The 10,352-nt window shown below is 39.4% G+C and overlaps 1 non-coding gene across 1 annotated transcript; it reads left to right on the top strand.

Annotated features, from left to right (window-relative positions):
- The first annotated feature begins 9,981 nt into the window (after positions 1-9,981).
- On the top strand, positions 9,982-10,086 carry LOC116268696. The gene has a single exon (XR_004175869.1). It is a non-coding gene; the product is annotated as a U6 spliceosomal RNA (small nuclear RNA).
- Positions 10,087-10,352: the final 266 nt, after the last annotated feature.

Here is a 10,352-nt window from a genome sequence, read left to right as displayed (position 1 = left end):
GCTCACCGGTAGTCCCAGCTACCCAGGAGGCTAAGGCGGCAGTGAGCTATGATCTCACCACTGCACTTTAGCCTGGACTGCAGAGTGGCAGAATGAAACCCTGTCTCAAGAAGAAAACAAAACAAAATCAACAACAGCAAAAAACACTACAATCTGGGAAAATAACCATGGCATTCAGAACTGGAACTCATATCAGTGCCTTTTCAGAAATGTATTTAAAATCTTTAAAAGAAGATCCATCTTAAACCTAAAAAGTATTTACCCAAATACTTTTAGCAGGCAAAAAAAAAAAAAAAAAAAAAAGAAACTCCTTGTTTTCTTCTTTTGTGTTCTAAGCAAAAATAAAATTTCAACAAAAAGGTTATATTTTAAGTTTCTAAAATATTTGTTACCCTTACAAATCTCTAAGCCTAAATTAGTATGGTGGCAACTTAGTTTTACTATGTGACAAATTGATTAGAACATTTTGGAAAGCAGTAGTGAGTTAAATTACCCTTAATGTTTTTTTGAAAATAAGAATTTAGAAGTGGTAAAATTATGGCCCAAGATGTATTTGGTCTTTGATTATGTTTCTATACATTATTTTAATGATACAAATGATTTTCTTTTTTAAAAATACTTTGATATACAAATGTAGATATATGTACCCATAAAGTTGTTGTTAATATTATTTAGTTATCATAAATAAAATATTTTTCCTTGCTACTTAATATATTAAAGATTTAAAATGTTTTTAAAAATCATAGTACGGATAGGCAAAACTCTGTCTCTTCCACCACTGTCCCCATTGGAATCGCCAATATATCCCATCGATTGCTGAGTTCTATATTATTTACCCCAGGGAGTCAATAGTTTGTTTGTTTGTTTGTTTGTTTTAACAAACTGGTAACTCTGAACAAGTATGTGAACATGTTTAGAACAATATTCTCAATTCAGAACAATATTCTGAACACTTATGGCAGATTAACTCACTTTTAGCTGAAGTCTAATGCTAAAAAGATAAAGATTCTACATCAGTTTTAGGTAGCATCCTTTCATTTGTCCACTTCTGGAACCCAGGCTAACTCTCTTAGCCACTGATGCTTTAGGCTTACAAGTGACAGGAGTGTGTGAAATGAGCAGAGTGGAAACACGCTGTGGGGAAAGGAGCTCGCAGAAGACTTCGCTGATCAATGGGGCCTCTCTCCCATTGTCTTCACCCTTATCAGAAAACATCAGCAACGTGCAAGGGTTTTATTTTTCTAAATTGTTTATCTGGATCCATTCAAGGTCACTGTAGAAACTTCCATCCTACACTTCTTCAGGAAGCATTTATCAGGGAGGACAATCTATGCAGAATCTCATGCGAGAGGTTCGGGGATGGCATTGGAGGCTTAGGGAAAGGAGGCTATTACAGGAATTTCATTTCTGCTATCAGGAGAGAATATAAGCACATGCAAAAAAAATTACTCCTTACGTTGCCTTATGCTTTACTACTGAGCAAAAACATCCACATACACTAAGTATTATATTTACCTTCATTATGACTGAGGTGAAGGGACAGATACTATGAATGTCTTTTATTTTATTTATTTTTACATATTTTTTATTTTGATAGATTTAGGGGATATAAGTGCAGTTTTGTTACATGGATATATTGTGTAGCGGAGAAGTCTGGGATTGTAGTGTAACCATCATTCAAACAGTGCCCTTGGTACCCGTTAAGTAATTTCTTATCATTCACCTCCTCTCCGACCCTCCCACCTTTTCAGTTCTCCAGTGCCTATTATTCTATTCTCTATGTCCATGTGAACACATTACTTAGCTCCCACTTATAAGTGAGTCATCTACATGTGGTATATGACTTTCTGTTTCTGAGTTATTTCACTCAAGATAATGGCCTGCAGTTTCTTGCGGGTTGCTGTAAAAAAACATAATTTCATTTTTCATGGCTGAGTAGCATATCATGGTGTATACATGCCACATTTTCTTTATTCAATCCTTTGTTGATGAGCACTTAGGTTGATTCCATGTTTTTGCTGTCGTGAACAGTGCTGAGAGAAACATAAGAATATAGGTATCTTTTTATATAATTATTTTTCTTTTGGGTAGATGCCCAAAAGTGGGATTGCTGGATCAAATGGTGGTTCTATTTTCAGTACTTTGAGAAGTCTTCATACTGTTTTCCATAGAGGTTGTACTAATTTTTATTCCCACCAACAGTTTATAAGCATTCCCTTTTCTCCACATCCTTGCCAACATCTGTTATATTTTTACCTTAATAATAACCACTCTGACTGGTGTGAGATATCTCATTGTGGTTTTAATTTGTATTTTGCTGATGACTAGTGATGTTGAAAATTTTTTTACATGCCTGTTGGCTATTTGTATGTCTTCTTTTGAAAAATGGATTATTATCCTGTTTTAGAAATGAGGAAAATATGTCTGGGAATATAAGAGAATTGCCTGTGGTAGATGGCATGCCTGGCTAAGTTTCTCACTCTTTTCTATCCATCCTCTTTACCATGGGACTGTCATTTGTCACATAAGGAGTGGGGAATATTGCCCGACTCCTTGACTGGGACGCTGGATTTATCATTTGCATTGGCCATCAGAACAAGAGGGAAGCAATGATTCTGAGTTCCAGCCTCAAAGCAACTTGCATGTTTCCGTTTACGCTCTTGACCCTCCACTGCCACCATGAGGACATGCCCAAGCTGATCCATGGGTCCCAGGAGAAGGATGAGAAGGACATGGAGCACAAGCACCCTGGCTAAACCCAACTGCAATCAGCTGACCAGACCTATGAGGAGTAAGAATTGGTTGGTCATTGCAGCCACTGTGTTTTGGCTTAGTTTTGCAGGACTAACTAACACATTGCCAAAAACTACACAGATAGTTAGGAACTGAGACAGAGAAGCAGTCATTCCTCTTGCCTTAAAAATCATTGACATTCTATAATGCCAGCCAGATCTCCTCCTAAACATATCTATGGGTAGACAGCTTTTAAACTTTCTTTTTTTTTTTTTTTTTTTTTTTTTTTGGAGTCTCGCTATGTTGCACAAGCTGGAGTGCAGTGGCGTGATCTCGGCTCACTGCAACCTTTGCCTCCTGGGTTCAAGCAATTCTCCTGCCTCACCCCCCTGGGTAGCTGGGATTATATGTGAGCACCACCACCGCAGGCTAATTTTTTGTATTTTTAGTAGAGACAGGATTTCACCATGTTAGCCAGACTGGTCTCAAACTCCTGACCTCAAATGATCCACCTGTCTTGTCCTCCCAAAGTGGTGGGATTATAGGAGGGAGCCACTGCACTCAGCTAAGAAACTTTCTTTTAGTAAGCCGTACCTTATCTAGTCCAAAATATCTCTCGATTCCCAAACATAGCCCTCTGTGACAGATAGTCCAGCGTCTGTCCACCAACCATTCCTACACTTGATTTTCTTTCTCCATATAATCTGATATAGTGCCTGTTTCTCCCTCTCAGCTCAACGGAATCTTCTACTGATTGAGCACCCCTCTTCTAATCCCCGATTTTGAGAGCTCCCCTAATTCATCAATTCTCTGCTTACCTGGAACTTAGCATTCTGATGTGGTCTAATCCCACTCAATTACACCCTTAATCCCCACTCTTGAGGACTGTATCCCACTCTTGCCTCCATAGCTCAGCATGAACTGCACACAGGAACCAAGACCTCTCTTCCCCTGGTGCATCTATATGCACAGATGAGTGAATAAATAAATAAATGTTGGAAGTAATTAAACTCATTGAGTATGAGCTGCACTAGTAGGAAGGCTAAATTAGTACAACATCTTTTTTACTTCTTGTATAATTGCTTCACATCTCTAGACTGCTCAGAAGCAAATACAAAGATCCTGTGACATTGTCTTGCTCTCTTGTCATCTGAAATATTACGGATAAAAAGAAATAAGTGTACCTTACCCAGAGAGAAGAATGCTTCCATTCTCCACCAGGTGTCTCCTCAGGTTCAGCCATTTTCTGCATCCCTGTAAAAGATCAGCTTGTGGCTAGGTCTAACAAGCACAAAACAGAGGAAACCCACCTCCTGTAAAGGACTGCTGGGTCTGTTACATACCAGAGTAAGGCAGACAGAGTTACAACTTCAAACATTACCTTCCCTGCATGCAACATGGGCACACAAATATTTAAAAGAACATACCTTTTGAAAGGTATGTTCATGGATCATTATTTATCAAAAATTTCCAGCTCTTCTTTTAAAATTTAATTTCTACCTGAGGGAAAACCTTGATTTCTATGCATATTACATGTATTAGCTTTGGTATATAGGTGGCTTATTAGCCGATTTTGGTATTCTTCATTACCCATTTATTGGAACTTTTGCATTTGAAAGAAAATCAAATCAGCAATAATAGCCCAGGATTTACTCTGTTGTTCTTTCCAGCTTTCCAGTTGCTGCACTCAGAGTTGTAGGCTTATATTAGCCTTGCCAAAACTGTCATCCCTGTACTTCATTTCCCCTGATGTGATTATTATGCATTTTATGTCCATATCAAAATATCTCATGTACCTGATAAATATGCACACCTACTATGTACTCAGAAAAATTTTTTCAACTGTCATCCTTAAGAAGGGCTGTCATTATCACCAATAGCTCCTCTGTGAGCCCAACTAACTGAGAGGCTTCCCAACCTGGAGCGAGGCCTAGGTCATTAGAGAGCTGTGTAGTCAGTGAAAGAGGAAGAGGAGAATCTGCCAGCTTGTGTACAAAAAGACACAGTTTTCAACTACAGAACTTGTATAACTACTAGGTGCTCCTGAAAAGGCACTTCTTATTCATATAGAGCATGCACACTGGTATTATTTCTTGCTATTTCTTTTCAGGGACTTCCCTGGATACTTATTTTAACACAGTTTCCTCAAACGTGTGTGTGTGTGTGTGTGTGTGTCTGTAGAGGGAGTTGCACGTGTTCACATGGATAAACATGATCTAGGAATAAGATCAAATACTGCTTTGTCCTGGGTACTCCATCTTCTAGGGAGGGCCTTACCAGATGAGAGGGAAGGAGAACGCATTGCCGGCCCACTGACTTGCTAATGTCCCTTTCCACAGAGACCCACAGAACTGAATAACCTCGTCTTGCACTTTAAGATTGTGCCTATGACCTAATCGGGTAGATCACACTGAGGATGGGGACCTAGAATGGTGGAGATGTGATGTTGCGGGCTGAATTGTATCCCCCTACCCCAAAAAAAAGATATGTTGAAATCTTAAATCTGGCATCCCAGAATATGACCCTATTTAGAAACAGTGTTGTTACAGAGGTATGCAAGTTAAAATGAGGTCATGAGGCTGGGCATGGTGGCTCATGCCGGTAATCCCAGCACTTTGGGAGGTGGAAGCAGGAGGATTTCTTGAGGCTAGGACTTTGAGACAAGCCTGGACAACATGGTGAAACCCTATCTCTACTAAAAATATGAAAACTGAGGCGAGATAATCATCTGAGCCTGGGGAAGTTGAGGGTGCAGTGAGCCATGAGGGCATCACTGCACTCCAGCGTGGGTAAGAGAGTGAGACCCTGTCCCCTCCAAAAAAAGCCATTTAAGCCATCATGATGGTGGCTTATGATATGTCACTTGTTCAACTACTCATTCTCAATTACCCCATCTAGTCATTAAGTCCCAAAGAAATGCTTGGGTTATAGCTACCATTGCTATGTTAAGCAAAAAATTCCACAAAAATTCAAAATAAAATAACAACCTCTAATGTCAATTTTTGTCATGCATTTTAGGTAGCGTAATGTTTAGATACGGGAGCATTATTAAGCAGCTGAGGAGAATTCGAATGAAGGAGACATTATTGTGAAGTTCTGTCATACCCATCACATTTCCCTCAGCTCTGAAGCACGCCTGGTGTGATCTCAGTGTTAGAAGGAGAGCCCAGACACTGGCATTCCCATCCGCCATTACTGGGGTGTTGAGTCCTACTGCCAAGATCTACCTTGGATGCCTTCCTGTCCTCCCATCCACATTTTCATTCTGGTAAGGTATGGAGTCAAATATTGGTATAAACACAGAGTAATGATACTGATATGGTTTGGCTCTGTGTCCCCACCCAAATACCATGTTTCATTGAAATCCCCACGTGTTGCAGGAGGGTCTGGTGGGAGGTGATTGAATCACGAGAGTGGACTTCTCCCTTGCTGCTCTTGTGATGGAGTTCTACTGTGTAGCACTTGCTTTTTCACTCACTCCTTCTCTTGCTCCGCCATGGTAAGATGTGCCTGCTTCCCCTTCACTTCCGCCATGATTGTAAGTTTCTGGAAGCCTTCCAGCCATGCCTCCTGTTCAGCCTGTGGAACTGCGAGTCAATTAAACCTCTTTTCTTTATAAAGTACCCAGTCTCAGGTAGTTATTTAAAACAGTGTGAGAACAAACTAATGCAGACACTGACTACTTGCGGATCTAGTTTTATAACTACATAATCTGGAAAGGTGGAAGTGTTAAAAGGTGTGTGAGTAAACAACACAATATGTTCCAGGACATCTAGAAAGAAATAGCTATTCTCAATTAAATAGCTGTACTCACAAGGCAGGGAGACTTCACAATACACACAGCTCTACTCAGGTTTTAATTCAGCCCAATTTAACTCAATATCTATTAAGGGGCCCCGCCCCCATGCATCCAATGCTGCATTGATGTTTACACAATGTTTCTGTTTTTCTTTTCTTTTTTTCCACTGTTTTTTCTTTGCTTGCTTTCAAGAAAAAAGTACTGCCAGATTATCTCCCCTATCGGATCTCTTGCATATTAAAAAAAAAAAAAAAAAAAAAAAAAAAAAACTTTAAAAGTAATGGAAGAAACCAAAATTGTCTTTTATGAATGTACTGATGTCTTCTTTGGGGAGATACAGGGCATAGACATTTGGAACTGAGAACCACTCTTAATATAAGGGATCTTTGGGGTTTTGGGAGCTGACCAGGACCAAGTGATAGATGCCCTTGACTAGGATGTTCTCCAAAGAAGATGGCCTTGTGCGACTACACCCGAAGGCGCACAGCTAGAAATTGAGCTGCAATAAAAAGATGCATGTAGACCATGAGTGAAGACACCTGGGGGCAGAAGAGCATCCTGGTCATGTTTTATTCCCAGCAACTGACATGATGTCTGCCCCATATGAAACCTCATCAATGTGTCCTGAATGAATAAAATAGCAAGATTGCTAGTGACTGGACTTGAGGTAGATAAAAAAATAAATAAAATACAATAAATCAAAGTAAAGATAAACATTGAACTCATTTGGATATTGAGTTCTTCACCCTCAGAATCTTATCATCTCTACTACTCTTTCTCACTCAGAAGTCAGAGTGAAATTGATCAATTAACAAACCACAAATCTTGAATTGATTCTGTTTGTTTGTCATGGGTTGAGCAGGAGGTGTGCATGGTATATTTGAGACTGCTCTAGAGTTACTATGCCCTGTAGGGGAGTATTTCTAGAAAAAAAAAATCTACGAAGACTGGCAGTTTTCCATTCCACCATGACTGCCTACACATTTCTCCTGAAGCTGAAGGCAAAGGGCTCTTACACCGTAAGTGCAGCTCAGGGTGGGATGGGGTAGGGAGAGTGATAGACCAAGCCCTGAGAACAAGAGCACACTATGGATAGAAAGAAATTCTTCCCAGCATAGCAGACTGTGACATAGAGAAAATTTTCAAACTTTAACTCTCTGCTTTGCCTGGATCTGTGTAATACCCATTAGAAATAGCAGCAGCTGTAGATTCAAAAAGCTGATGAAGTGTGAATTATGAGCAACTGAAGACAGAGACAGAATTCTCTGCAAATGGTTCATAAGCCCAAATACAAGGAAGCAATTATTCCAGGGAAGGCAAGCTTAGGGCACAGAGAAGGATCAGCAGAGTCCAAGACAAAGTGTCCCATACTAAGACCATTACAACAAAAGAAGATTTCCATTGGCTTAGAGCATAAATAACATTTCTCTCTCATACTCCAGTGGTGGTTTAACAGCTCCCTAGTGAGGCAAGACGTGACGCTAACACTGATGCTAAATGGTACCACAAGCATACCACTTGCAATTCTAAATATATATTTATTCTTTAGCATACTTAGAGTTAACTTAATAGTTCACTCCACAGTATGGACCTGGTCATCTCAGATAATCCTTGTTTGCTTATTATGATCTCTCAAATAAAAGATATGCCCCAATTATCAGAATTTTCTCTCTCTTCTCAGTAGCCTCCTATTGACAGACAACTGCAGTGGAGATTCCAGTTTCTAGATGAGCAAAACAGGTAAAACAAACAAACAAACAAACAAAACCATCTTTTAAATAATGCTTAATAAAGGTGTGCTTCTCACTATATTGCTTCACAAATTCTGGAGCTGGCTGTATCTTAATTGTTTGGATGCTAGCAATGCAAGGTGCTGAGAAAAACAGCATCTGTTTATGAAAACAAATTCTCATTTTGAAGCTCCAGTAACAGAACTAGCCACATAGACAGTGGTGAATGCAAGTTATTTTCTTTTAAGTTGTGACAAATACTAAATGCATACTTTTTAGTCATTTTTCCCTTGAGAAAATGACTGCCGCAGGCTCCCTGCTGACAAAGCTTATCACTAATTCATTCGCCTTCTTTAACAATAAAAAAACATTTTCCATAAACTGAAGTGAATTTGCTACATTATAACTCAATCACCAACTAGGAGACGTTTCCTTCTGCATCAGTTGAAAAATATTTAAATTTTTCTCAATTTCTTTGCAACGTTAAGAATCTATGTGCTTTTATATTCCCATTTTTAACCCTGAAAAAGCTATTTATCTCATTGTTGAAATCCAGCATGTTCTAGACACTTAATCAAACCTCTCCTGTGTCTTCATAAAGTTGGCATAAATTACATGCATCTGGGAAGGCACTAATTCTGAAATTATTAAGTTTGTACAAGTGAATAAATAGGATATAGAATCTGAAACCAAATAGAAATCAAACTTACCTCCAGTCTTCCTGGAAACTTTTGCTTTTATTTATTCATTTTCCTTTTCTTATTTGTAAGTGCTCACAACCTAAACTGGAGACAGTTCAGCTGAGAATATATTACAAAATAACATCCTTTGTTTGTAAATAGCTAAAACACTATTTGGGCAAATTTCTTAAAGAAATGTATGCTTTCAAAACAATCATTTAATTTAGAGGAGAAAAATTAGTTGTTATATAAATAAATATCAGTTGGTTGTTGGAAGATTATTTTGGAGGCTATAAGTAACTACATCTAAGCATTACACTACTTTCCCCAAATTACACAAATATCAAGTGTATAATTAGGGTGGAAAATTAAAGGTCTTTATGCTGTCATGATATAAAATGGTGACACCATGACTGTAGTTACAAAGAAAGCCCCATGTGAAAAACAAACAACAAATGGAAAACCCATTACAAAGCAAAGCAGCTTGTGGTGCTCTCACACAAGCATGGTATCTGTGCAATATAATTTAATTCAAGTGTCAGAAAACATTCCTCAGAGTGTCTAGACTTGCTCTTTTGAGGTACATGTCACCAGAAGTAACTCTGCTACAGGTTAAAACAGGAATCCCCAAACTTTGCTATACACTGAATCCCCTGAAGACGTTTTAACCCTGATGCCCAGTCACATCCCATCTTAATTAAATCACAATGTTTGGGGAAGGTACCCCAGACTTTAGTTTTTGCTTTGTTTTGTTTTGTTTTTTAATTGAGACGGAGTTTCACTCTTGTTGCCTAGGCTGAAGTGCAGTGGTGCAGTCTTGATCTTGGCTCACTGCAACCTCCATCTCCGGGGTTCAAGCGATTCTCCCGCCTCAGCCTCCGGAGTAGCTGGGATTACAGGCGCGAGCCACCACGCCCAGCTAATTTTGTATTTTTAGTAGAGATGGATTTCGCCATGTTGGCCAGGCTGGTCTTGAAGGCTCACGCCTGTAATCCCAGCATTTTGGGAGGCCGAGGCAGAGTATTATTTTTAAAGATGTGCTGGCTTCGGCAGAGCATACGCTAAAACTGGAACAATACAGAGAGGATTAGCATGACCGCTGCTCAAGGATGACATGCAAGCCTTCCACATAATTTATTTTTATTTTTATTTATTTATTTATTTACGTATTTATTTATTTATTTTGAGACCGAGTCTCCCTCTGTCCCCCAGGCTGCAGTGCAGTGGTGCCATCTCAGCTCACTGCAAGCTCCGCCTCCCGGGTTCACGCCATTCTCCTGCCTCAGCCTCTCCGAGTAGCTGGGACTACAGGCTCCCGCCACGCCCGGCTAATTTTTTTTTTTTTTTTTTTTTTTTTTTCAGTAGAGACGGGATTTCACTGTGGTCTCCATCTCCTGACCTCGTGATCCG

Source organism: Papio anubis, chromosome 8 (assembly GCF_008728515.1).
Source record: "Papio anubis isolate 15944 chromosome 8, Panubis1.0, whole genome shotgun sequence".
In the NCBI taxonomy this organism is placed as follows: domain Eukaryota; kingdom Metazoa; phylum Chordata; class Mammalia; order Primates; family Cercopithecidae; genus Papio; species Papio anubis.
This window is presented reverse-complemented; position numbering and strand designations above follow the sequence as displayed.